This window comes from Nuphar pumila, chromosome 7, assembly GCF_984573655.1.
Source record: "Nuphar pumila chromosome 7, dmNupPumi1.hap1.1, whole genome shotgun sequence".
NCBI classification, from domain to species: domain Eukaryota; kingdom Viridiplantae; phylum Streptophyta; class Magnoliopsida; order Nymphaeales; family Nymphaeaceae; genus Nuphar; species Nuphar pumila.
This window is the reverse complement of record NC_143255.1, coordinates 81,575,239-81,601,044: the sequence shown is the minus strand read 5'-3', so window position 1 is coordinate 81,601,044 and position 25,806 is coordinate 81,575,239.

Below are 25,806 nucleotides of genomic sequence, written 5' to 3'. Positions count from 1 at the left end.
AACTCAGAAGTTGGTTTTGAAAAACCCACCGAATTAGGACTCAGGTTTTTTACAAGGGAAACAGGAAAATTCGAGTCGAAACTCGAGTCTTCAAAGGGAAACTGAAAGGTTCGAGTCAGGGCTTGAATCTCAAAGGAAAACTTAAAAATTCATTTATTGAAGGCAAGAAAACTCGAGATAAAACTCAAATTTTCGAAGGAAAATTCGAGTCAGGGCTCGAATCAAAATTTTGAAGGTTTATTCATTGAAGGCAAGAAAACTCGAGATAAAACCCAAATTTTTGAAGGGAAGCAAAAAAGTTCGAGTCAGGGCTCGAATCAAAATTTAAAGGTTTATTTACTGAAGGCAAGAAAACTCGAGATAAAAGCCAAATTTTCGAAAGAAAGCATAATTGTATACTAACTTTGTATTTTCTGGTGTTTTAGGTTGATAAAGTTTCCAGTAAGTCAAAAGGATTATTCAAAATAAAAATGCTCATTTGGTGAAAGAACGAAATTGCCCTTGGCGATCTGGAAAAGAATTTAGAAATTTGTTTTTAGTTCACTGTAATTTTTAGTTGGTAATTTCTTTAGAGTTGTACTGTTTAACTTAGAATAAGAGTTTATATTAATAAATTGATTTTTTAGAAGTAATTTGGATATTTCCCGTTCCCTGAGGATTCGACCCGTACTTGCCATATTCGTGGAAAGTCATTTTTTATTACTTTTGGGTGATGATTTTCCAACTGTTTTATTGAAAAGTATCTTTTAAAAATAACCACTGAAAAAGTCAAACCAATATGCTACAGGTACAGTATTAACATAAGAAAATAATTACATGACATAATGAAATGTAAAAGAGGTAAGATGGTAGATAATAACATGGTATAGCTAAATGCCTTAATCTAATGAAATATGGATGGATTAATCATCATCAGATGAGCAATACATAAAGGAAAACACAGATAAAAAAATAAATAAATAAATAAAACCACTGCAAGTATGATGACTAATTGATAGTATGCTATGTTGAAACCCATGTCTGTTGTGGGACTTATAAATGGTAATGAACATTGCTCAGATGGACTGTCAGCCACAGATTATTATCAGCAAATTGATTGCATTACATAGACAGGAAATGCCCCAATTTTATCGAATTGTGGGTCTTTAACCCTGTTACCATCAGGTTTGATTTCAGCACTTTGGCAGTCTTAATCTCTATAAAAAGGTCCTCCTGCTCATAAAAATATGAGAATGATAGTATGAAATGTGCCTTGTAAATTCACAGTTAGCAAAAGGGGAATGGATTTCCTTTGTATATACAATAAAATGAAGGCTAAACGACAATGAAAGGTGGCTACAACTATGAGATACTGAACGTGAGTTCATAAAAGAGAAGCAAGTTATATATGCAATGAAGATGATGATATGATTTGCAAAATTGACTCTATTGCTAATGCTAAATATACAGGACTACAGAAAATGCGAAATGACAGAGACATGCTGGATCGATTGGATGTAAAGATCATACCTAGATTGATAACATATACCTACTGTATTACCTGTCATCATGGGAGGAATCGAAGCATAGTTCCTGAACTAACACAATATATATACAGGTGATTGATATCTGTGATCATTGCAAAATTTTTCCTCTCTTGTGATTTCTCTCTCTTCATTCTCTTTTCCTTTTTTATCCCTATTTCCTCCTTTTTGAAGGGAGAAAATAAAAGACAGAAAGAAAGAGAGAAGAGAAAATGAAAGAAAAGAAGAGAAGAGGAACTCTTTTGCGGGGTCTCACTTGACCTTAATTTTGAAGATATTTAAAAATAACTCGCCTCTGTTTTGAAATATTTGCGGGAAAACTGGGAGACGAGATTCGCTCGTCGGTACGAGGTTCAACCATTCCTGGAGCGTTTACCAGGGGTAATCGAACCAAGGGTCGAATTCATGCCTTTTGCTTTGCCTTAATATTACCTAAGAGTTTATCCTAAGTCTAAATGCACAAAGAATCATGCTTGTGCAATGCAAAGATTTATGCTCTTTTTGAAAATGATTTGGAAATCTCCAAGTATTTCTGAGATGAATCTGATAATAGAGTGAAAAAATGGTTTCTAACTTAGAATTTTAAGATTTAAAGTTCTAAGTTTTTGAAATAATCAGAGCTTGAGAAAATAAATTTGGATCTTTGAGAGAAATGATCTTGAAGCTGAGATAAAAGGAGAAGAAATGAAATTTCAAAGTTATAAATGGACTTTGAACTAGAATTTTGAACCTGGAATGGAATTGAATTCTAACTTTGAAGTTTGAAATCAGAATGAAATTTGGGAAATCTAAATGGAATTGAAAAATAGAATTGGTTTTTGGAATCTTAAGAATCAAGATAAACTTGATCTTCTGAAATCTGGAATGAAAATAGAATTAGATTTGAAAAATTAGAATTGAGAATGGAGTTTGATTTGAAATCTGGAATTCAATATGGAATTTGAATCCAAAGTTTGGATTCTAAATAGAGTTGAGATTCAAAATTGAATTCCGGATTTAGAATCCGAAATGAGAATTGGATCTGAAATCTGAGATCAAATGATGTAGTGAAATTCTGGATTTTAAATGGAATAGGATCGAAGATGGTATTGGATTCGGGATCCTAAATGGAATTTGGGTCTGAAATCTATGATCTAAGATGGAATTGGATTTCGGATCCTAGAATGGATTTGGATCTGAAGTCTCAGATCCAAGGTGAAATTGGATTCTGGATTCTAAATAGATTTTGGATCTGAAGTCTGAGATACAAATGGAATTGGGTTCTAGATCCTAAAATAGGTTTTTGGATCTGAAATCTGACATCCAAATGGAATTGGATTCTGGATCCTAAAATAGGCTTTTGGATCTGAAGTTTGAGATCCAAGGTGAAGTTTGGGTTCTGGATCCTAGAATGGATTTTGGATATGAAGTCTGAGATCCAAAAAGTGGAGTTTTATACTTGGAAATCTGGATCCAAGTTGGGATCTAACTTTGGATTTGGATTCTGAAAAGTCCAAATAGGACCTTTAAAGATGGATCTGGGTTTTGAAAACCCAGATTGAATTTAAAATTTAAGAAGAGTCGAGTTTTGAGACTCAAAATCAATCTCAAACTTTGATTTTGAATTTGGAGATGAGAAAAATAAACTTGATTTTTGAAACAGAAGATAACTTCAAAGTTAATTTGAACTTTGAAGTTTGGATGTTGATTTGGAATTCAAAGTTTTGAATATAAACATGATATTGAAATTTCAAAGTCAAATTGGACTTTGAAATTGAATTTTTGAATTTTGAAATAAGATAGAATTGAATTTGAATCTATAAATGAGATTTGATCTGAGAAATGAAGAAAAATAATCACTTAGAATTTTGAAAATATGATGCAATTCTATCCTAAATGATGAATGAATTTAAAAGATTTGAAATTGGATTTGGAAAATCATATTTCATTCTTTAAATGAATATAAATAAGATTAATGATATAATACACTCCTGACTATGGTCATTGAATGTATCATATAATAATCATATCTAAATTCAAATGAAGAATAAAATATATATTTTTGGTGCTTTTATAGAGTTTAGAATGAAATTAACTCTCAATATATCCTGACTATGGCCATTGATATATGTATTGAGTCAATTTTAGACTAAACTCTAATAAATGAAAACTATATTTAAGAAAAGAAATGATGAATTTTGAAAAAGGACCCAGTGGGGATCCAGTGTTATTTGATAAAAGATAAAAATCCTAAGTTTTGTTTACATCCTGACTATGGCCATTGATGTAAATCATCAACTTAGGATTAATTACCTCTTACGAAATGGTGCATGTGCCATTCGTGGTCCCATTTGTGAAAATTTTGAGGAATAAAGGCAAAAAACATGAAAATAAGCAATTCATGATATTTACAATGCTCATTCATTTTATCTAAAACAGGAAATGTAAATTCTCATTAAGATCTAACTATTACAATACATGAAATTGAATTTACAACTTCAAATAATGATATTTTCTACATATTCCCTGCAAAACATTTGATGAGTATGAAAAATAGAAGAGATTTGCACTTGTCAAATGGAAAAATTGCTCATATGTCAAGATATATATGATGATAAAGACATATATACCTATATACATATATATACATGCATGTCTGTATATTCATATATATATAAGTATATATGTATGTGTGTATATATATATATATATATATATATATATATATATATATATATATATATATATATGTATAGGGTATGTACAATAACTTGTGAGATGGGAGATGTGGTAAGGGCCTGTAGTAAATGTGCTGAAATGTGGGTGGTTTGTATTGACACCATAAAAAAAAAATTGACATTAAGATACACGGGGTGTAAGTATGGTGCAGGGGAAAATAACAAGTAATGCCTAACAGGGAAGGTTCTGGTACTGATCAGAGGAAAACAGGTACTATATGAAGGAAAAATCGATTGGTTCAAAGTTGGATTGGCTGACCTTTGCTTGGGATAACCAACTCGAAAGATACAGGGTGATGATGGGTTGTAATAGTGGTTGAGGCAGACAGGCACCAAACACATTGGCAGGACAGCCAAATCGATGCTGTGAAAGGATATGTACACAGCTGAAAATAGCAAGAATACTGCTGCTTGGTAATGGCTGAACACATATTTTGGATGTAAATGGGAAGGCTATTATAGTAACCACAATCTGTGTAGTAGTGAATGTATGACTATGGCAGCAATAGAGATGGAAATGTAGGGGGTGTTCAGATGTGGGTTGTACCAAAGCAACTGATGGGAAAGCAAAAGGGGTAGTAAGTGAGTGTTGGGTAGCTATGGGTGGAAATGCAGGAGATACACACAGAGAACCACAGCAGCCCATGGGGCTACTGTGCTGCGAATGCACAGGGGAATGGTATTAAGATTTGGATGCTGCGATGTCAACAACTTTGGGATATTACAGTAGATAAAAAAAAATGAGGTGTGTATTTCTGTGGGTAGTGTTGTTGTGATGCAATGCAGTGAATGTGTAACAATGATAGCACATATGGGATGTTGAGGCTGATAGCAGTAGGTGTTGCTATAAGTGATAGATGGACAAAATATGTTGTGAATAGTGATAGTGGAGACAACATGATGGACAGTGTGAAGTAGTATAGTATGCTGAAAGTGGTTGTACCTATGAGGTAAGTGCTGGTGAAACTGTGGTAGAAGGCAGTGAATATGCTGTGAGTTGATGAGTGAAGCTTTTGAACTGTGAAACATCATCTGTGTATACTATCATTGTGACATTGATGACAGAATTGCCAAGAACAAAGGGGAAACAGTAAATAATAAAACAAGGAAATCAAGGACCATATATATATATATATATATAACAACAAAATGAGATAAAGAAAGTTTATGTTCATATGCTGTAATAAAATTAGTTATATCTTCACGCAAGCTAAAGAAGGGCAAGCGTTTTGCTGAAAAGCTTCTAAATGTAAAGAATCCATTGGACAAAGATTTTGAACACTAGATGAACCTTTAAGTTTCAAAGCAGGGACCTGCAAGCTCATTTTTCAACAGACAATCGATCATATTAGAGAAAATATAATATCTACACAAGTTTAATGAATGTTATGGGGGGTGTTATCCCCATGCTTTGGTAAAAAAAAAATTCTGATAATTCATGTATACCCTTCGTTCCCATCACCATATTTATCCCCAACCTCTGCAAAAGGAGCAGGAACAACCTGCTTTTCACATATAAACTCCAATACCTGCCCCCCCCCTTTTTTTTTAAAGAGAACCTGTCTTTGGCTGAAGTGATTATCTTGCCCACATATTTCCTCATGGCACTTGCTCTATTTGTTTTGATTCTCTCATGCTTCAAAAGTTATCTAGTAAGGCCCCGTAAGGGTGCTTTATGCAGGCCAGGAGGTCTACTGAACCTCCGAACTCCTACCATGACATATTGCGAGGAATCTTTTGCTATTGTCATTGAAGATCTGTCATCAATGCCTGAGTCATCCCTGTTGTTGCTATGTTTTCTATTGCTATTGCAGATGAGTGCTGCTGCTCACGTATTATAATTTTCTTTGATTTTGAACAACGATTTTTGAGGGAAATTGACCTCGCAATTGGAACTGGAGAGGCTGGGGCTTAATTATGCTAAAATGCCAGCATTATGAGGTGCAGAAACATATGATTGAATGCTCATGTAAGGTTAAAGCCAATGAAAGGGAAATGAAAGAACCATAGCATGCTGACATACGGATAAAATAGAGAACTATAAATGGGGTACAATGATTCCCACAACGATTAGCCATTGGAACTTAGAAAATCTGAGATTTAATTCAAGGAATCCCAGCACATCGATCTCATGACATACGCAAAACACACACAGAGAATGACATGAATCTGATGATCAAAACGTTATGGGATTCTGGTTATCAGGTTCATGTGATTAGAGTTTAAACCAAAACTCGCCGGTGATCAGCTATGGCTAAAAAAAAAAAAATAACGATTCGCTTGCTGAATTCAGCCATCAAATAATCTTTTAATCAGAGCATAGGAAACAATGTGCGTTAAGATAATCAGAATAGAAATATCTATTCAAAATGGAAATCAACACCGGAATCATACAGATCAAAACAAGAACTACTGAGAAGAAGAAGAATAAGAAGAAGAAGAAAGGAAACACAATAAAACAGGAATTTAAGTGCGTTGAATCAGGGATAGGCGACGAACTGTGTTAATGAACAAGATAACTCAGATGACGATTATGTGCTAACAACGAAAGGCAGAATTTCAAAGCATAAAATGAAATGGACAAGATATTAAGAATGAAGGTAAGATAACATAATGCTGAAAACGTAGATTGTAATAGGAAAAATACTGAGTATCAACAAATGATAGTCGGTAAACCAAAAAAAATTGATAAATATAAAAGGGGGTTGTTGGACAAAATAATCCATTACTGTTGCACGGAGGTTGTTTGATGTTGTATAAACAACTCAACACCACTGGTTGTGCGTTAATAGGGCTGGAAGCAAGTAAACAAAAGAAGAAAAAAAAGGAAATCAGGAAAAATATGGCGAGAAAGAACGCTTACCTTAGTTTGTTTGAATATGAATGGTTTCCCTCAGTCCAGTGGGAGAAAACCAGAGAGCTCACAAGAAAAGGAAAGAGGGGATTTGCTTAGCTACTTGTTGTAAAGAAGATCGTTCTTGCTCTGTTAGGATTTTGGCGGAGGGAAGAGGAGGATGGGTGAAGGTTGATGGAAAAAAATGGATGATCCGATCCTGGATGGAGGCCTTCCTCTTAAAAAGACAGTGGAGGGTTCGAGAATGGGAAGGTGGTTGAAGATGGAAGGTGGAGAAGAGATCCAAAGCAGATGAGTGGTGTGAGAGAGATGAAGCAGAGAAAGAGAGTTCGAGAATGGGAAGGGGTCGTTACGATCTTTTCTTTTTTTTAAAAAGGAGGTCCTTTTAAAGCCATTCTTTCATAAAATGGTTTAAAAAGAGTTTTTTAGCAAAAAACCAACTTTAAAAAGCTTAAAACTACTCGTTTTTTGCATAACTTTTCCAAATTTTATTTGTGTTGTTTTTCCATTTTTTTGTATTTTTAGAATAAAATCCTAAATTTTTACGAGAAAACAAAGATTAAAAACTATTTTTTTGTATTTTTGCAAAATATATACAAAAGAGAGTTTTTCTGAGAACTCAAGGCGATCTTTGGGAAAATTTCTTCAGAAAATGGGTTTATATCCAGATTTTTAGGAAATATTTGAGGTTTTAACCTCGAATTGAGAAATTTAGGGTCGTGGATCCAAGAGGATGCCGGATGAACTGCCCGAGTCATTCAAAACCATTTTGAGTATTTTTGTAATTTTAATTTGAAAATCAGACAATGAGGCTCAGATTTGGATTTAAAACACTGGGTTCGGATCCGGAATTGAATTTGAATATATCAATATGGAATTCAATCCAGAAAATCTGAAGAATGATTGAAATTTAGCTTTGGTTTTCTCAGAAGATGGAGCCAAGGGAAAAAAGGACATTTTTACAAAACTTTAAAAAATTTGGGGTATTCACAGATGCCCCTCTTTGCTACTAAGCCGGTTAAAAGCCGAGCTTAGTGGCAAAGACAACACTCCAAATTTTGAAAATGCCTCAGTCAGCATATTTGAACTGGGTGTGGAAGAATTTATTTGAAAGATGGCTTCTCAGGCTTAAAACCTTATCCTGAATGGTTTTTGGGGAGACGAAATCCTCGAAAATGACATATCTGAATAATAGAGGATGAAGAAATCGTGATGGGGACTTCAGATGAACATCCCGAAATGGTGGAGTAAGAATTTTGATTAAGTCTCATGGGTGAGACAAGATACGTTTTTTGGAATGATTCAAGTTTAGCCCTTAACCTGGATGGGACAAAGATATATCAAAATGAATTGCATGAGGAAAGGAATACATGAGAACCTTGATGGGACATTTTTGGAAAAATGCCTCGTGAGATGAAGCTCAAGTAAAATCCTTTCTGGATGGATATACAAAGCATGGATTCCTCGATGGGAAGAGCCATGATGGGACTAGAAAAAAAACATTTTGTCAAAATGAGGAATCTCGTTGAAACAAGACTTAGATTTAACCCAAACCTGAATGGAAAATCTACCATACGAATTTCTTAAATGGAGAAACCATAATGGGACCTTCGGAGTTTGGGCGAACAAATCCGAAAGGGGTTTTGCGAAAGGAGGAAAATAGGGTTCCCTAAAGCTTTGAAAAGGGGATGAAATTGGGCGTCTCATTGCTGAGACTGAAATAGCTTTTGAAATCAAATGACCTCTCGCAGAAGGTTCAGGTTTGACACTTAACCTGAGTGGGAAAATCTACCATACGAATTTCTCAAATGGAGAAACCATAATGCGACTTTCGGAGTTTGGACGAACAAATCCGAAAGGAGTTTTGCGAAAGGAGGAAAATAGGGTTCCCTAAAGCTTTGAAAAGGGGACGAAATGGGGCGTCTAACTACTGAGACTGAAATAGTTTTGATATCAAATGACCTCTTGCAGAAGGTTCACGTTTGACCCTTAACCTGAGTGAAAAATCTACCATATGGATTTCTCAAATGGAGAAACCATAATGGGACCTTCGAAGTTTGGACGAACAAATCCGAAAGGGGTTTTGCGAAAGGAGGAAAATAGGGTTCCCTAAAGCTTTGAAAAGGGGACAAAATGGGGCATCTCACTGCTGAGACTGAAATAGCTTTTGAAATCAAATGACCTCTTGCAGAAGGTTCAGGTTTTAACCCTTAACCTGAGTGGGAAGCGACCATACAGAATTCTTGACTGAAGAAACTGTGATGGGACAGGAAGAGATACTTCTTCTGAAGGAGGCAACTCTACTGGAAAATATAAACAACGCTAGGTTGTATCAAAATGGATATTGAATATTTATTTTATTCTTGAAATAGCTAGAAATTTTTGCCAATAAAATTGTAATTGATTCAAATGCTTGAAAATGTGCACGTATGTGCAAAAGACATTCCCTCTTTTACCTAGAGTATTTCTTCCAATGGGGTTAACTCCTTGATTCTAAGAGTCAAATTCAGAAACTTTAGCGTTGATGATTTTCTTCAAGGAAGCCATCCATTTCCCTGATATGAGAAGAGAATAAACATTCTTAATTTCATAAAAGCAAGTAGTGAAGAGATATTGATAAAAGAATTTTGCATGAGAAAAGATGACTTCTAGCACCTTTGGCAGTTTGATATCTGGGTGTTTTCCCATGATGATTCTTTTTGCACTCTTTTTTAGTCATTGCACTTTTCTCGGTTTTTCACATCATCCTTCATTTGTATGTGTCCTGACTTTTCTCTCTTTTTCAAGGAAGGGTACGTCACAAACTCCTTCATCTTGGATATGTTCTGATCCTTCTTTTATCTCAGGAATTATATAGGCTCAAAGGGTCTTTAGATGATAGCAGAAATCAAATATCTTTTAGGGTTTTTTGGTAGGTTCATCACACTTGCCTTCATCTCGATGGTGATCTGAACTTTCCCTGGAAGAATCCTTCACAAACTCCTTCATCTTGGAGATGATCAAAAACTTCTTTGGCCCCGGGGGTCTAGCTCGCATATTCGTCTTCATCTTGACAACAGTTGAGAGATCCCTTTTGTAGATATTTGATCTGCAACTTTAAATGAATGAGAAGAAATGGGTTGAGTGGATTCTTTTTATAGCTCAAGATATGTCCACTGCCTGATTGCCAGATAGCTGTCTTTAAACATGCGACATAGCCATGATCAATATCAATTCGCTTCTGTCTTTTCAACATCATTGAAGATTTCTTTCATTGATCATATCGAGGACATTTCTTACATCCTTTTGGTTGATCAACATGAAAAGATTTGAATTTTACCTCTTTTTCATAAAAAGTTTCACCTTTTTGGAATAAATACTAGAGGAAATCTGAGGAAATTCTTTTGTGTAGTCAGATTTTTAGAATCAACAAGTATTTTTAGCAAATTGGCATAATGTTCCAGAATTCTTTTGTGAAATAATCATTCAATATAGATTTTGATGAGACCTTTAGCTGTAATTTAAAGAAATGGTGTAAGAATCAGACTTTAGAAAACTTGACTGATGAAATACATTAGGTTTTCGATATCCCGACCAGTTATGAGAAACTGGATTTTGATAATCCCGACCAATGAAAACACTGGATTTCAAATCCCGACTAGTTATGAAAACTGGATTTCAAATCCCGACCACTTATAAGAAACTGGATTTCAAATCCCGACCAGTTATGAAAACTGGGTTTCAAATCCTGACAAGTTATGACAACTGGATTTCAAATCCCAACCAGTGAAAAATACTGGATTTCAAATCCCAACCAGTTATAAAAAAGTGGATTTCAAATCTCGACCAGTGAAAAATACTGGATTTCAAATCCCGACCAGTTATAAGAAACTGGATTTCAAATCCCGACCAGTGAAAAATACTGGATTTCAAATCCTGACCAGTGAAAAATATTGGATTTCAAATCCCAACCAGTGAAAAATACTGGATTTCAAATCCCGACCAGTTATTAAAACTAGATTTTAAATCCCGACCAGTTATAAGAAACTAGATTTCAAATCCCGACCAGTTATAAGAAACTGGATTTAAAATCCCGACCAGTTATGAAAACTGGGTTTCAAATCCCGACCAGTTATGACAACTGGATTTCAAATCCCGACCAGTGAAAAATACTGGATTTCAAATCCCGACCAGTTATAAGAAACTGGATTTCAAATCCCGACCAGTGAAAAATACTAGATTTCAAATCCCGACCAGTGAAAAATACTGGATTTAAAATCCCGACCAGTGAAAAATACTGGATTTCAAATCCCGACCAGTGAAAAATACTGGATTTCAAATCCCGACCAGTTATGAAAACTGGATTTCAAATCCCGACCAGTGAAAAATACTGGATTTCAAATCTCGACCAGTGAAAAATACTGAATTTCAAATCCCGACCAGTGAAAAATACTGGATTTCAAATCTCGACCAGTGAAAAATACTGGATTTTGAAAATGAAGGATTTAATCTGATGGCTTGAAAGTGATTGAATTTGGGAGATTATAACCCAAGGGTTGAGAAAATGATGAGATTTTGAAGATATTGCAACCAGAGGTTGGGAAACTGATAGAATTTGAGAGATTGAAGATCTTGAAGGTTTGGAAATGATAGAATTGAGGAGTCGCACCCTAAGGGTTTGATCTTTTGGAATACACGACCAGCGCGAGCTGGATCTTTTGGAATACATGACCAACGAGTGTTGGATCTTTTTGAAATACATGACCAATTGGTGTTGGATCTTTTGGAAATACATGACTAGCGAGATGTTGGATCCTTTGGAAATACATGACCAACGGGATGCTGGATCTCTTTGGAAATACATGACCAACGGGATGCTGGATCTCTTTGGAAATACATGACCAGCGAGATGCTGCATCCTTTGGAAATACATGACCAACGAGTGTTGGATCTTTTGGAAATACATGACCAACGAGTGTTGGATCCTTTGGAAATACATGACCAACGAGTGTTGGATCTTTTGGAAATATATGAAAATTTGGGTAGTTCATGTCAGAACTTGCATTTTGTAGAAGGAAAAACTTTGATCAGAATACTGAATTTAGAAAGTTACCGGTATAAGAACCGGATTTTCCAAATGAGCTCAACATATATTTGAAAAAGTTTGAGAGATAACCAGTGCGAGGACTGGGTTTTGAAGATGAGCTAGATTTTCAAAATGAATTTAGAAGGTAAATATTCTTGGTGAGAATTAATGGACCATCATAGCTTAATTGCATGTGGTCGGCTTTCAGGATTTATCCCCTTATCTTGAAGAGAGGAAATAACAAAAAGAATACCTCATTGACAGGAGGCATCAGGTTTATCCCTTATCCTGAAAGGGTATCTTTTTAAAGACAAGAATATATGATTGATGAAAATTGTTTTAAAAAATTGCCAAACATTGATAATAATTTAATGAAAGTTTGATTAATTTTATGAAAATAAACCATATGAATGAAATCATTACAGATTGTAAGATCATTTGAAAATTAGTAAAATTTGAGGAAAGAATTTTGTCTAATCCTGCCTGCATATGATGAAGGAAGATGATCATAGATCACAAATAAAAATGCCCCAATATCATGGAGAAGGATGTAAGAATTGATAGAAGATCATTGTCTTATTGAAATGACTTTTTGAATAGTACAAAAGGTTTTAGAATGAATATTTCAGGTATAAAACTTCTTCAAATGCAGAGCATTGACAGGATCTGGCATTTCCACCCCATCTGCGTTGATTAGACGATACGAATTGCGAGGCAATGCTTCCTTAACCACATAAGGGCCTTCCCAATTGGGTGACCACTTGCCCCGTGGTCGATGCTTGAGATGAGCCGTTGATTTGAGCACCAAATCGTTAACTCGAATCTCCTCTCAATGACATTCTTGGCATAGTGTCGAGCTATCCTCTGTCGATAAGCTTGAGTGTGCTCTGCTGCCTTTAGCCTCTTCTCATCCAGCAAATCCAGCTGCACCAATCTCTGCTGCTAATACTGATCGAGTGGCAATTCTATAAGGGAAGCAAAATTGAGAGCGGGCTTCTGGACATGGAGAGGTAACACCACTTCAGTTCCGTAAACAAGTTCTGAAGGAGTGGCATTAGTCGGAGTCCGAATGGTGGTTCGGTACACCCAAAGTGCATCATGAATTTTCTCATGCCAATCTCGACCTGTCTTCACAGTCCTTTCCAAAATACGGATCAAGATTTTATTGGTGGCTTCTGCTTGGCCGTTCCCTTGAGGATAGTAGGGAGCTGAGAAATGATGGCAAATTTTGAATTTAGAACAGAAAGTTTTCATCCTCTCATTTTTGAAGTGACTTCTATTGTCTGAAACAATATCATGTGGTATGCCAAAGCGGCAAAGAATGTTCTTGTGAATGAAAGAAACTACATGGCGGCCTTCTACTGTGCGTAGAGTAACAACTTCAACCCATTTGGTGAAATACTCTGTCGCAGCCAGGAAGTACTTGTGGTCGTTGGAAGCAGAAGGAGTAATCGCGCCTACGACATCGAACGCCCACATAGAAAATGGCCAAGGCGAAACAACTGATTGTAGATATGTGGCCGGTGCATGAATGGAGGGCGCGTGCATTTGGCACTTGACGCACTTCTTCACGAATCGATGACAGTTTTGCTGCATGGTATTCCAATAGTATCCTACTCGGACGATCTGCTTGACAAGAGTTTGATAGCCAACATGGCCACCACAAATCCCTTCATGTGCCTCTTGTATAACTTCCATAGCCTCTTCTTTGTCTAAGCATCTTGCATACTCAGAACTGAACCCACGGCGATAGAGAACATTAGCAAGAATGAAATAACGGGTAGACATACGCTGAATTGCACGTTGCTCCCTTTTTGGCATTTCTGGTGGAAATTCACCAGTCTCAATGAAATTTTTGATATTTTGATACCAAGGCTTCTCCTTCTGATTGACCTGGTTTACTTGCATAGTTGAAATGAAAGCAGGTTGCTCAAGCCTGCCAACTTTAAAAGAACGACATGATTCACTGCCCTTGAATGATAAAATTGAGCTCAAACTGGCTAAGCCATCAGCTATCTGATTATGCTCTCTTCTGATATGGCTGAGCTGAAATTCTTCAAAACTGTCTACAAGAGCTAGAACGATCTTCTGATATGGAATCAATTTAGAGTCTTTCACTTGCCATTCAGTGTTAACTTGACTTACAACAAGTAAAAAATCGCCAAAGGCATGCACTCTCTTGACATTGAAATTTTGCAGAATTTTGAGGCCTTGTATTAGAGCTTCATACTCGGCCATATTGTGAGTGCATTAGAAACCAAGCTTGAGAGAATAAGGGATCATTTCTTTTTCTGGAGTGATTAACAAGACTCCAATCCCTATGCCATACATATTTTTAGAGCCATCGAAGAACAAGTTCCAAACTGGGGGCTGTTGGACATTGCAGATGTGCACATTAGGAAAGTCATCCTCTGCTTTAATTTCTTCTGTCAAGGGGAAATTTGCCAACTGATCTGCAATCGTTTGGCCTTTAATCGACTTTTGAGAAACATACTCTAAGTCATATTGCATTAGAAGGACTTGCCACTTTGTAATCCGTCCAGTGAGAAATGGTTGCTCAAGAATATATCTGAGAGGATTAAGCTTCGACAGAAACTTGATTTCAGAAGCCAATAAGTAATGTCTTAATTTCTGGCACATCCAAACCAGATCTAGACATGTTTTCTCTATCTGAGAATACTTCTTTTCATAATCAATGAAGGTTTTGCTCACATAGTAGATGGCGTGCTCTATCAGGCTGCCTTCTTCATACTGTGCGAGGAATCCACCACAGGCATTCTGATTGACAGAAATGTATAGTAAGAGAGGTTTTCCCAATTTTGGCAGCTTCAAAACTGATGGATTAAGGAGATATTGCTTGATGCACTCAAACGAGAGTTGGCATTCCGATTCCCATTCAAATTTAACTCCTTTTCTTAGCAAATGATTGAAAGGTTCACATCTCATAGCCAAATTGGAAATGAATCTGCGAATAGATTGAATACGCCCTTAAAGGATTCACAGTTCTTTGAGATTAGTTGAAGGCGGCATATCGATAATTGCTTTTGCTTTAGCTGGATCCACCTCTATTCTTTTCTTGCTGATAATAAAGTCGAGCAATTTGCCGGACTCAACTATGAAGACACATTTCTGAGGATCAAGTCTCAACTTATAGAGAATAAGTCTTTCAAAAACTTGTCTAAGAGCATTAAGGTGATCCTCTTCTTCTTTAGACTTAACCAGAATGTCATCCACATATGCATCCATATTTTTGTGCATTTGATCATGGAAAATAACTGTCATTTCCCTTTGATAAGTTGCCCCGACATTTTTTAGCCCAAATGACATTACCGTATAGCAGAAGGTTCCCCATGGTGTAGTAAAGGAAGTCTTTGACTGATCATGAATGGCCAGCTTGATTTGATTATAGCCTGAATATCCATCCATGAAAGAAAACATGGCATGACCTGTTGTGCTATTGATCAACAGGTCAATGTTGGGAAGTGAATAATCATCTTTAGGGGTAGCCTTATTGAGATCCCTGAAATCAATGCAGATCCGAACTTTTCTATTCTTTTTAGGGACTGCTATGATATTTGCCAACCAATCTGGATAATCAATGGCTCTGATGAAGCCTGCTTTTAACAAATCTTCAAGTCCTTCCTTGACTTGTTGGTCAACTCGAGAGTCTAACTTCCTCAGTTTTTGCTTGATGGGCCTGGAATCTGGTTTCAATTTGAGGCGATGCTCAACCAGCTTGGGATCTAATCCTTGCATATCTTCATAAGTCCAAGCAAATACTTCTTGATGCTGCTTAAGAAATTGGATGAGTCTTGCTTTTTCTTCTGCTTTTAGACCCGAACCGATTTTGAGAATTTTCGGATCATCTTCTGAACCAATGTTGATATCCTCAGTTGGATCTTACACCAAAGACGATAGTTCATTCTGCTTCTGAATGTGAGCAAATTCTGTCAATTCTTGGATAGTGGAATCAAACTCTGCTAGCTCTTCTGTCTGCTCTGCTGCCTGACTGACCTCTACTCTATCTTTCATCTCAAGAAACCTTGCCAATTTTAGATATTTGGGATTGATAATGAATTTCTTCATTGATTCAGGAGTTAATGGTCTTGACAACGCCAAGAAGAAGTTTTTAAGAGAAAGTACAAGCCAAAACAAGTTTTTGTACAAAGTAAAGAACAATGGCACAGACAAAATATAAGAAAGAATGATAGATGCCCGAATATGAAGAGAAGATTGATCTTTCATTGATTGAAGTATAATATTTACAAGACATTGACAAAAGATGGGACTGTGTTGTCCCTACAAGATTAATAAAAGATAGAAAAAGCAGGAAAACTAAGGCATCATTTTTTTTTCATTGGCTTCCTCTAACAAAAACTGTCTTCTTGGTGGAATCTTGGCTGGTGATTCCAACCCTGAACTGTCTACATGCTGAATGGGAATGATTGGCTCCACTATGGCATCTTCATTTTTTCCTATGCCCCAGAACAACTGGTATCCATGTTTTATCAGAAGATCGAACCCCTTTCTGGCTTTGGAAAACTAAGAAAATAAGAGATGATCTTTGAAGGAGGTGTAATTGATGCGTCCTTCTAATTTGAAAAAACAAGGTCCCTGCCATTGGACCGTGGCTGCCATGTTTTCTTCTTTAATGATATCTTTTAGCTTCAGCATTTCTAGACTTTCATTGAGATTGATTTCATCCACCTCCCGGATGCTTGGAATATCTGCCGTAACAGTTGGACGGGGAATCATAGGCTGTGGCAGCCTTTCTTCAGGATTTTTGCCCAAGATAGTGGTAATCATTCCTCCCTTGGACCACTTTATGCACTGGTGGAGGGTTGATGGAACGGCATTGGCATTGTGGATCCATGTTCGTCCCAATAAGAGATTGTAAGTGGGCGGTACGTTGACGACATGGAAGAGGACAATGTGCACTGAGTAATTGATGAAAATTTCCAGGAAGATCTTGCCCTTTGTAGTCTGCCTGTGATTGTCGAAGCCGTAGATGGTAATGAGATTAGGCACGTATTCTTCTTCCTTCAATCTCAGGGCCTTTGCTGTCATCTCTGGACAAATGTTGAGGCTGCTGCCTCTATTAACCAGTACGTGCGGGACAGTCATGCCCCTGGTCTTTACCACAATATATAATGCATTGTTGTGAAATGAATGAGGCTTCGGCAGGTCCTCGTCTGAAAAGGTGATAGGCGCATTAGTCATTGTCTGATTTACTATCTGCGTCATGTCTTCGGGTGTAGTGCCCGGCTTCACCTTGATCTTTCTTAGTAAATCATCTAATTTTTCCCGATGCTTGAGAGAATCATGAGTTAATTCAAAGATAGAGATGTTGGAGAGCGCTGTAATCGGCTTTTGGAGACTTTTGGCCCGCTCTTTTGCTGCCTCGGAGGTTTCTGCTTCCTCTCTGCAGGCTTCTTTTTTAAGAAATCTTTTTGGAAAAACATGGGTTTTTTCACTCTTAACCGACATATTCCTAAGGTTTAAAAATAAAAGGATGTTCCTCCTCTAAGATGCAGGCTGATCCTGATGTAGAACCATCACCTGATGCTGAAGACTTATATCTTCGTTGGAACATGGATGTATATGACTTTGCGGAAGGAATGAATGTTCTAAAATGGTTGATATTGAATGTTTTGGGAATGGGGCGGACATGATATCCATTTTGCCTTCCTCTTCTTCTTCGATGAGGATGCTCTTATCGATGCAGTTCTGGATCAAATGCTTCAAGACGAAGCAATATTTTGTATCGTGCCCAGTTGCTCTGTGGAACTTGCAATACTGTTCCTTGAATCTTCCCATGATCACTGGTGGATCTGCAACTTTGGGAAGTTTCACCATTCCATGGGATAGTAAATATTCCAGAACTTTCTCCAAAGGCTGGTCCAAGGGAGTGAATTTCTGATCTCTGCTCCAGTTTATGTGCTTGGGTTTTTTCTGAAGATCCCCTTTTTGTTGAGGACCGGTCGGGAGAGACTTGTCATTGTTCTTGAAGAACTTCCCCTTTCTCCCTATGCTTTGTTCAGGCTTCGTGCCACTGCCGCTGCCATGCTTGCTGCTACTGCCCTGGTCATCCCCTGGAACCTCGGCTGAGTAAGTAAAGTGTGCCGTCTTCTTTGGTTCCTGGACATTTTTGGCCAAAGTGACACCTTCGTACATTTCATTCTCTACCCCTATCTTGAGCCATTCTGCTCGCTCCGTCAGTTCAATAAACGATTTGGATGGATATGGGAAAAGGAGGCTTTTGAGGGGCTGAGAAAAGTTGTTGAGAATGACTTGGAGGGCATGCTCCTCAGAAATGAGATTTCTCATCTTGTTACAAACACTCCTCCAATTATGGATGAAATCCCTCGCTTTTTCATGGGGCTCCTGTTTGAGGTTGCATAAATGATTTAGCGTAGGCAGAGCTTCTGTATTGAATAGGAAGCGCTCAACAAACATATTGACCACTTTGTCAAAATCCCTTAGCTCAATGGGATTGACGTGCTCGGCGTACCATTTAGCAGCTATCTCCTCCAAACTGCGAGAAAAACAGAGAAAAAGGGCACGATTATCCTCGCTGAACCGGGCACATTCGGCGAAAAACATTGCCAAATGGTCCTTGGGATCTCTGGATCCATCAAACTTAATGAATTTCCGGGGGAGGTTCTCCAGATTGTTGTCCCCTTCCAAGCCGAGGTAGAAGTCCTGCCTGGTGTACGACCTTTTTCTTTTGCCACGGATTTGCAGGTCCTTGACTATTTTGGTCAGTGCCTGGATTGAATCCTCTGCGAGGGCCCCATACTTGGGTTTGTTCACTGATAATGGCTCTTCTACTCGCCTTTTGGACGGTCGCAGATGCTTCGGAATGTAAATCAGCTGCTCTTCTTCTTCAGAGACTTCTTCTGCTGACTCAGAATCCTCAGAAGTACTGTCACGTTGTACTTTCTGTTTACTGATTCTGACAGGCTTTTTCATGGGCTTCTTCTTAACCTTGCTCTTAGAAGCTGCTTTCTTTGGGCCAGCCTTAGTTTGCTCGGCCATCATTTTGGACAACATCTTTTGAAAGACCCGGTACATGGCAGGATTGACATCACTCTCGTCCCCCGAGTCATGCTTTTTAGATGATCTAGGAGAATTCCTCTCTTCTCTTTCGTTATCATTGTGCTGCTGAACAGTCTGCTTACCGGCTCTTGTCTGAACCATCTTGGGATGCCAAAGTTTTCCTTTGGAATATGAGAATGGTTAGAGTATGGAGAAGCTTTTGAAAACCACAATTTTTGAGAAAAAAGAATGAAGGACTTTGGTAGACAATTTCAAGAGATTATCCCATTACCCGGGATTGGGTCATTACAAGATTTATGACAATTGTGTTACCATTTTGATGATAATAGAGAAATGTGCCTTATTACATAGGCGAGGTCGTCAACCATGATAAAATATATTGAAGAAATGTGGGAGGAATGTCCCATTTACCCGGAATGAGGTCGTCACCAAAATTGTGACCATTTGTGCTATAAAAAAAATACAAGAAATAAAATTTTGGCCAAAAAGTAATTTTTATTGATAGTTATCATTCAAAGACAAAGAGAGGGTGGGCAAACAGTTTGCCACCACTCTTGATATTCAGACGATACATTTGGTCCAGAAAATACAGATAGAGAAACAAAGGAGTCTCAAGTGTATTTGGTGACATGGTATGCCCCAGACCACTTATCCGACTGTAGGTTGAATTTTGGCATGTTGCCTGTCGAGAAGCGGGTGTTGGCATGAACCTGCCACTGCGAAAACTGTCTGAGACATCTTTCTGGCTAATAATCAACACAAAAGAAGGGGCCAAGCAATCTATAATGTTTGCTGCGAGCATAGGTGTAACGATGAACTGTCTCTTTTATGTCGAAGAAGTCCTAAACAATCTCTTCCTGATGTAATTTCTCGATCAATGCTCGATACTGGATGACAGTCTTTGGTTGCTTATTGCTGAATCTGAAAGAACTGGCTTTTGATGGAACATGACCCAGGAACCACAACTATAAGGCATAAGTGCATCCTTCTACCAGAATGGTCTCTCCGAGGGTAAATCGAGCCAAGCCTCTGTAAAGAAAAGTCAAGGCTGCCATAGAAACTGATAGCTGACGGGTCTGCTTGCTTCCCCATCTTCGAAAGAGCTGGGCAACTCTGACATCTATGAAATTTTGGCCATCTTGGAAGAAAGCTAATCCTACTGTGCATAGGATCATGGCATGCTGAATTCTGTCTTTTGTTGCTCGAGACAAAGTGTCAACCTCTTCATAAGCTTTGTACTTGCGATAGAGTTCGAACAGGTCAATGAACTGATTCTCATTGATCTCAGTGAGAGGCCAAGATCTACTCCCTGTTGCTCGGGCCAAAGCTTCTCGAACATCTACCCCTTTGATGTTGATCAGGAACTTCTCCTCGACAGGATCATCTGGCTGACTAGCTGGCTCGGGCAATCCCATAATATCATTAAATTTGTCCATCAGTAGAGTCATCTCTCCCCATGGGAACCAAAATGTGCAGGTACGTGGATTCCACCGTTCTGCCATAGCTTGAATTAGAGCTCCATTGATAGTTCGCTTACCTGCCGCTGACGCCATCTCCAACCCATAGTCATCCAAGTGGTCTGGGAACATACGTGAGAAAGTGGCGAACCAAGAATAATACCACCGAGGAAAGAAAGGATGAGACTGGATGACCCGATGATCCGAGGATCCATCCTGAATATGATAGAAGACATGGTCTCTAGGAAAAAAAGCATCGAGAGAATTGGACGCCATTTGGAATAATACTGGGGCAGAGAAGAGATGAGGAGAATTAAATAGAATGCAAGACTTATAGATAGACTCTTGAAGATACAAAGCTCGAAATTTTGAAAGATCGAGGAAAATTTTAAAGGAATCTTCCAGGGTTTTGAAGAAAATTTGATCTAAAAAGAAAAGGTAAATATAGGTAGAGGAAAATATACACCTAGGGTTTTTGAAAGTAAGGGGAGAATAATACACCCAGTGTTTTTGAAAAGGTTTGATTATATATACATATATAAGAAAAATAAGAGAAACCTCGCGTCACAAAAGCTGCACAAACAAGTATGCACAGACAACACTCCTTAAAGGTTGACTATAAATGCAATAGTTGAAATGACTTATAGGACCTTAATCCTAACTCTAAGGTTTTAGATCATCTGATTCCAATCAAGATACGCTGATCTACTCAAGCCGAAGCTCGAAGTACGTGGCATAGAAATATTTCTCTGGTTCTAAGGTAATGGCTTTCCCACATCCTTGAGCACCTACCGATATATCTTGGACTATGGCCCTTAGGTACGTGGTAGGGGAGCGCGAACCCAAATAAGTGGTCCAGTTGTGAGGCTCTCTCCCGAACTATGGTTCAGTGAGACAACCCAACAACGTGAAGACCGGGACAATATAGGTAGGGATGTTTTCAAAAACATGTTCAACATGCAATAAAATCAGATGTCTCTAATGCAAGTGCTAAAAGAGATAGAATAAAATGAAGAGAAGCATACACTTGCATACATTGTTTGCATTCAATCCCTAGAATTGAGGAGAGTTTTATTTCAGACCTAAATCTAATGTGGGCATGGAATAATCTCCTCAATATGGTCCTACCAAACTATACTTAAATCCTATATGCAATAATGTCAGCTTAGGACAGAGTCTAGGCTCCTAAGGTTTGCATGGAAATGAAGCTGACATTTGTAGAATAAAGACTTAGATAATATCAAATCAAAATGAAAAGGCATTAAATTCGACCGGACGAAGATGAGTCTCATCACGGTCGCCAAACCTGTGATCATCGCAAAATTTTTCCTTTCTTGTGATTTTTCTCTCTTCCTTCTCTTTTCCTTTCTAATCCCTATTTCCTCCTTTTTGAAGGGAGAAAATAAAAAACAGAAAGAAAGAGAGAAGAGAAAAGGAAAGAAAAGAAGAGAAGAGGAACTCTTTTACGGGGTCTCACTTGACCTTAATTTTGAAGATATTTAAAAATAACTCGCCTCCGTTTTGAAATATTTGCCGAAAAACTGAGAGACGAGATTTGCTCGTCGGTATGAGGTTCGACCGTTCTTGGCGCCTTTACCAGGGGTAATCGAACCAAGGGTCGAATTCATGCCTTTTGCTTTGCCTTAATATTACCTAAGAATTTATCCTAAGTCTAAATGCACAAAGAATCATGCATGTGCAATGCAAAGATATATGCTCTTTTTGAAAATGATTTGGAAATCTTCAAGTATTTCTGAGATGAATCTGATAATAGAGTGAAGAAATGGTTTCTAACTTAGAATTTTAGGATTTAAAGTTCTAAGTTTTTGAAATAATCAGAGCTTGGGAAAATAAATTTGGATCTTTAAGAGAAATGATCTTGAAGCTGAGATAAAAGGAGAAGAAAGGAAATTTCAAAATTATAAATGGACTTTGAACTAGAATTTTTAACCTGGAATGGAATTGAATTCTAACTTTGAAGTTTGAAATCAGAATGAAATTTGGGAAATCTAAATGGAATTGAAAAATAGAATTGGTTTTTGGAATCTTAAGAATCAAGATAAACTTGATCTTCTGAAATCTGGAATGAAAATAGAATTAGATTTGAAAAATTGGAATTGAGAATGGAGTTTGATTTGAAATCTGGAATTCAATATGGAATTTGAATCCAAAGTTTGGATTCTAAATAGAGTTGAGATTCAAAATTGAATTCCGGATTTAGAATCCGAAATGAGAATTGGATCTGAAATCTGAGATCAAATGATGTAGTGGAATTCTGGATTTTAAATGGAATAGGATCGAAGATGGTATTGGATTCGGGATCCTAAATGGAATTTGGGTCTGAAATCTATGATCTAAGATGGAATTGGATTCCGGATCCTAGAATAGATTTGGATCTGAAGTCTCAGATCCAAGGTGAAATTGGATTCTGGATTCTAAATAGATTTTGGATCTGAAGTCTGAGATACAAATGGAATTGGGTTCTAGATCCTAAAATAGGTTTTTGGATCTGAAATCTGACATCCAAATGGAATTGGATTCTGGATCCTAAAATAGGCTTTTGGATCTGAAGTTTGAGATCCAAGGTGAAGTTTGGGTTCTGGATCCTAGAATGGATTTTGGATATGAAGTCTGAGATCCAAAAAGTAGAGTTTTATACTTGGAAATCTGGATCCAAGTTCGGATCTAACTTTGGATTTCGATTCTGAAAAGTCCAAATAGGACCTTTAAAGATGGATCTGGGTTTTGAAAACCCAAATTGAATTTAAACCTTAAGAAGAGTCAAGTTTTGAGACTCAAAATCAATCTCAAACTTTGATTTTGAATTTGGAGATGAGAAAAATAAACTTGATTTTTGAAATAGAAGATAACTTCAAAGTTAATTTGAACTTTGAAGTTTGAATGTTGATTTGGAAATTAAAATTTTGAATATAAACATGATTTTGAAATTTCAAAGTCAAATTTGACTTTGAAATTGAATTTTTGAATTTTGAAATGAGATAGAATTGAATTTGAATCTATAAATGAGATTTGATCTGAGAAATGAAGAAAAAGAATCACTTGGAATTTTGAAAAGGAAAATTTGAAAATATGATGCAATTTTATCCTAAATGATGAATGAATTTAAAAGATTTGAAATTGGATTTGGAAAATGATATTTCATTCTTTAAATGAATATAAATAAGATTAATGATATAATACACTCCTGACTATGGTCATTGAATATATCATATAATAATCATATCTAAATTCAAATGAAGAATAAAATACATTTTTTTGGTGCTTTTATAGAGTTTAGAATGAAATTAACTCTCAATATATCCTGACTATGGCCATTGATATATGTATTGAGTCAATTTTAGACTAAACTCTGAAAAAAGAAAAAAATATTTAAGAAAAGAAATGATGAATTTTGGAAAAGGACCCAGTGGGGATCCAATGTTATTTGATAAAAGATAAAAATCCTAAGTTTTGTTTACATCCTGACTATGGCCATTGATGTAAATCATCAACTTAGGATTAATTACCTCTTACAAAATGGTGCACCTGCCATTCATGGTCCCATTTGTGAAAATTTTGAGGAAAAGAGGCAAAAAGCATGAAAATAAGCAATTCATGATATTTACAATGCTCATTCATTCTATCTAAAACAGAAAATGTAAATTCTCATTAAGATCTAACTATTACAATACATGAAATTGAATTTACAACTTCAAATAATGATATTTTCCACATATTCCCTGCAAAACATTTGATGAGTATGAAAAATAGAAGAGATTTGCACCTGTCAAATGGAAAAATTGCTCATATGTCAAGATATATATGATGATAAGGACATATATACCTATATACATATATATACATGCATGTCCGTATATTCATATATATATATATATATATATATATATATATATATATAAGTATATATGTATGTGTGTATATATATACATATATATATACACATATATATGTATAGGGTATGTACAATAACTTGTGAGATGGGAGATGTGGTAAGGGACTGTAGTAAATGTGCTCAAATGTGGGTGGTTTGTATTGACACCATAAAAAAAAAATTGACATTAAGATACAGAGGGTGTAAGTATGGTGCAGGGGAAAATAACAAGTAATGGCTAACAGGGAAGGTGCTGGTACTGATCAGAGGAAAACAGGGTATGTATGAAAGAAAAATCGATTGGTTCAAAGTTGGATTGGCTGACCTTTGCTTGGGATAACCAACTCAAAAGATACAGGGTGATGATGGGTTGTAACAGTGGTTGAGGCAGACAGGCACCAAACACATTGGCAGGACAACCAAATCGATGCTGTGAAAGGATATGTACACAACTAAAAGCAGCAAGAATACTGCTGCTTGGTAAGGGCTGAACACATATTTTGGATGTAAATGGGAAGGCTATTATAGTAACCACAATCTGTGTAGTAGTGAAGGTATGACTATGTGTGATTATCGCAAAATTTTTCCTCTCTTGTATATTTCTCTCTCTTCCTTCTCTTTTCCTTTTCTGACCTCTATTTCCTCCTTTTTGAAGGAAGAAAAAAATAAAAGACAGAAAATAAGAGAAAAGAGAAAAGAAGAAGAAAGCAGAGAAAAGAGAAATTCTTTTGCGGGGTCTCACTTGACCTTAAATTTGAAAATATTTGGAAAATAACTCGCCTCCGTTTTGAAATATTGCGGGAAAATGGAGAGACGAGATTCGCTCGTCGGTATGAGGTTTGACCGTTCCTGGTGCCTTTACGAGGAGTGATCAAACCAAGGATCGAATTTATGCCTTTTGCTTTGCCTAAATATTATCTAAGAATTTATTCTAAGTCTAAAAGATGCACAAAGAATCATTCTTGTGCAATGTAAAGATGTATGCTCTTTTGAAAAAAAATGTTTTGAAAATTTCTAAGTGTTCTGAGATGATCTTGATAATGGAGTGAAGAAATGATTGAATTTAACTTAGGACTTGAGATAAATCAGGGATTCGAAGTTTTAAGTCTTTGAAATAATCAGAGCTGGGAAAATAAATCTTTGAATTTTGAAAAGAATGATTTGAAGATGAGAGAAAAAGAAATGAGGCTTCAATGTCAGAAATGGACTTTGAAGCTGGATTTTAATTTTAAACTTGGA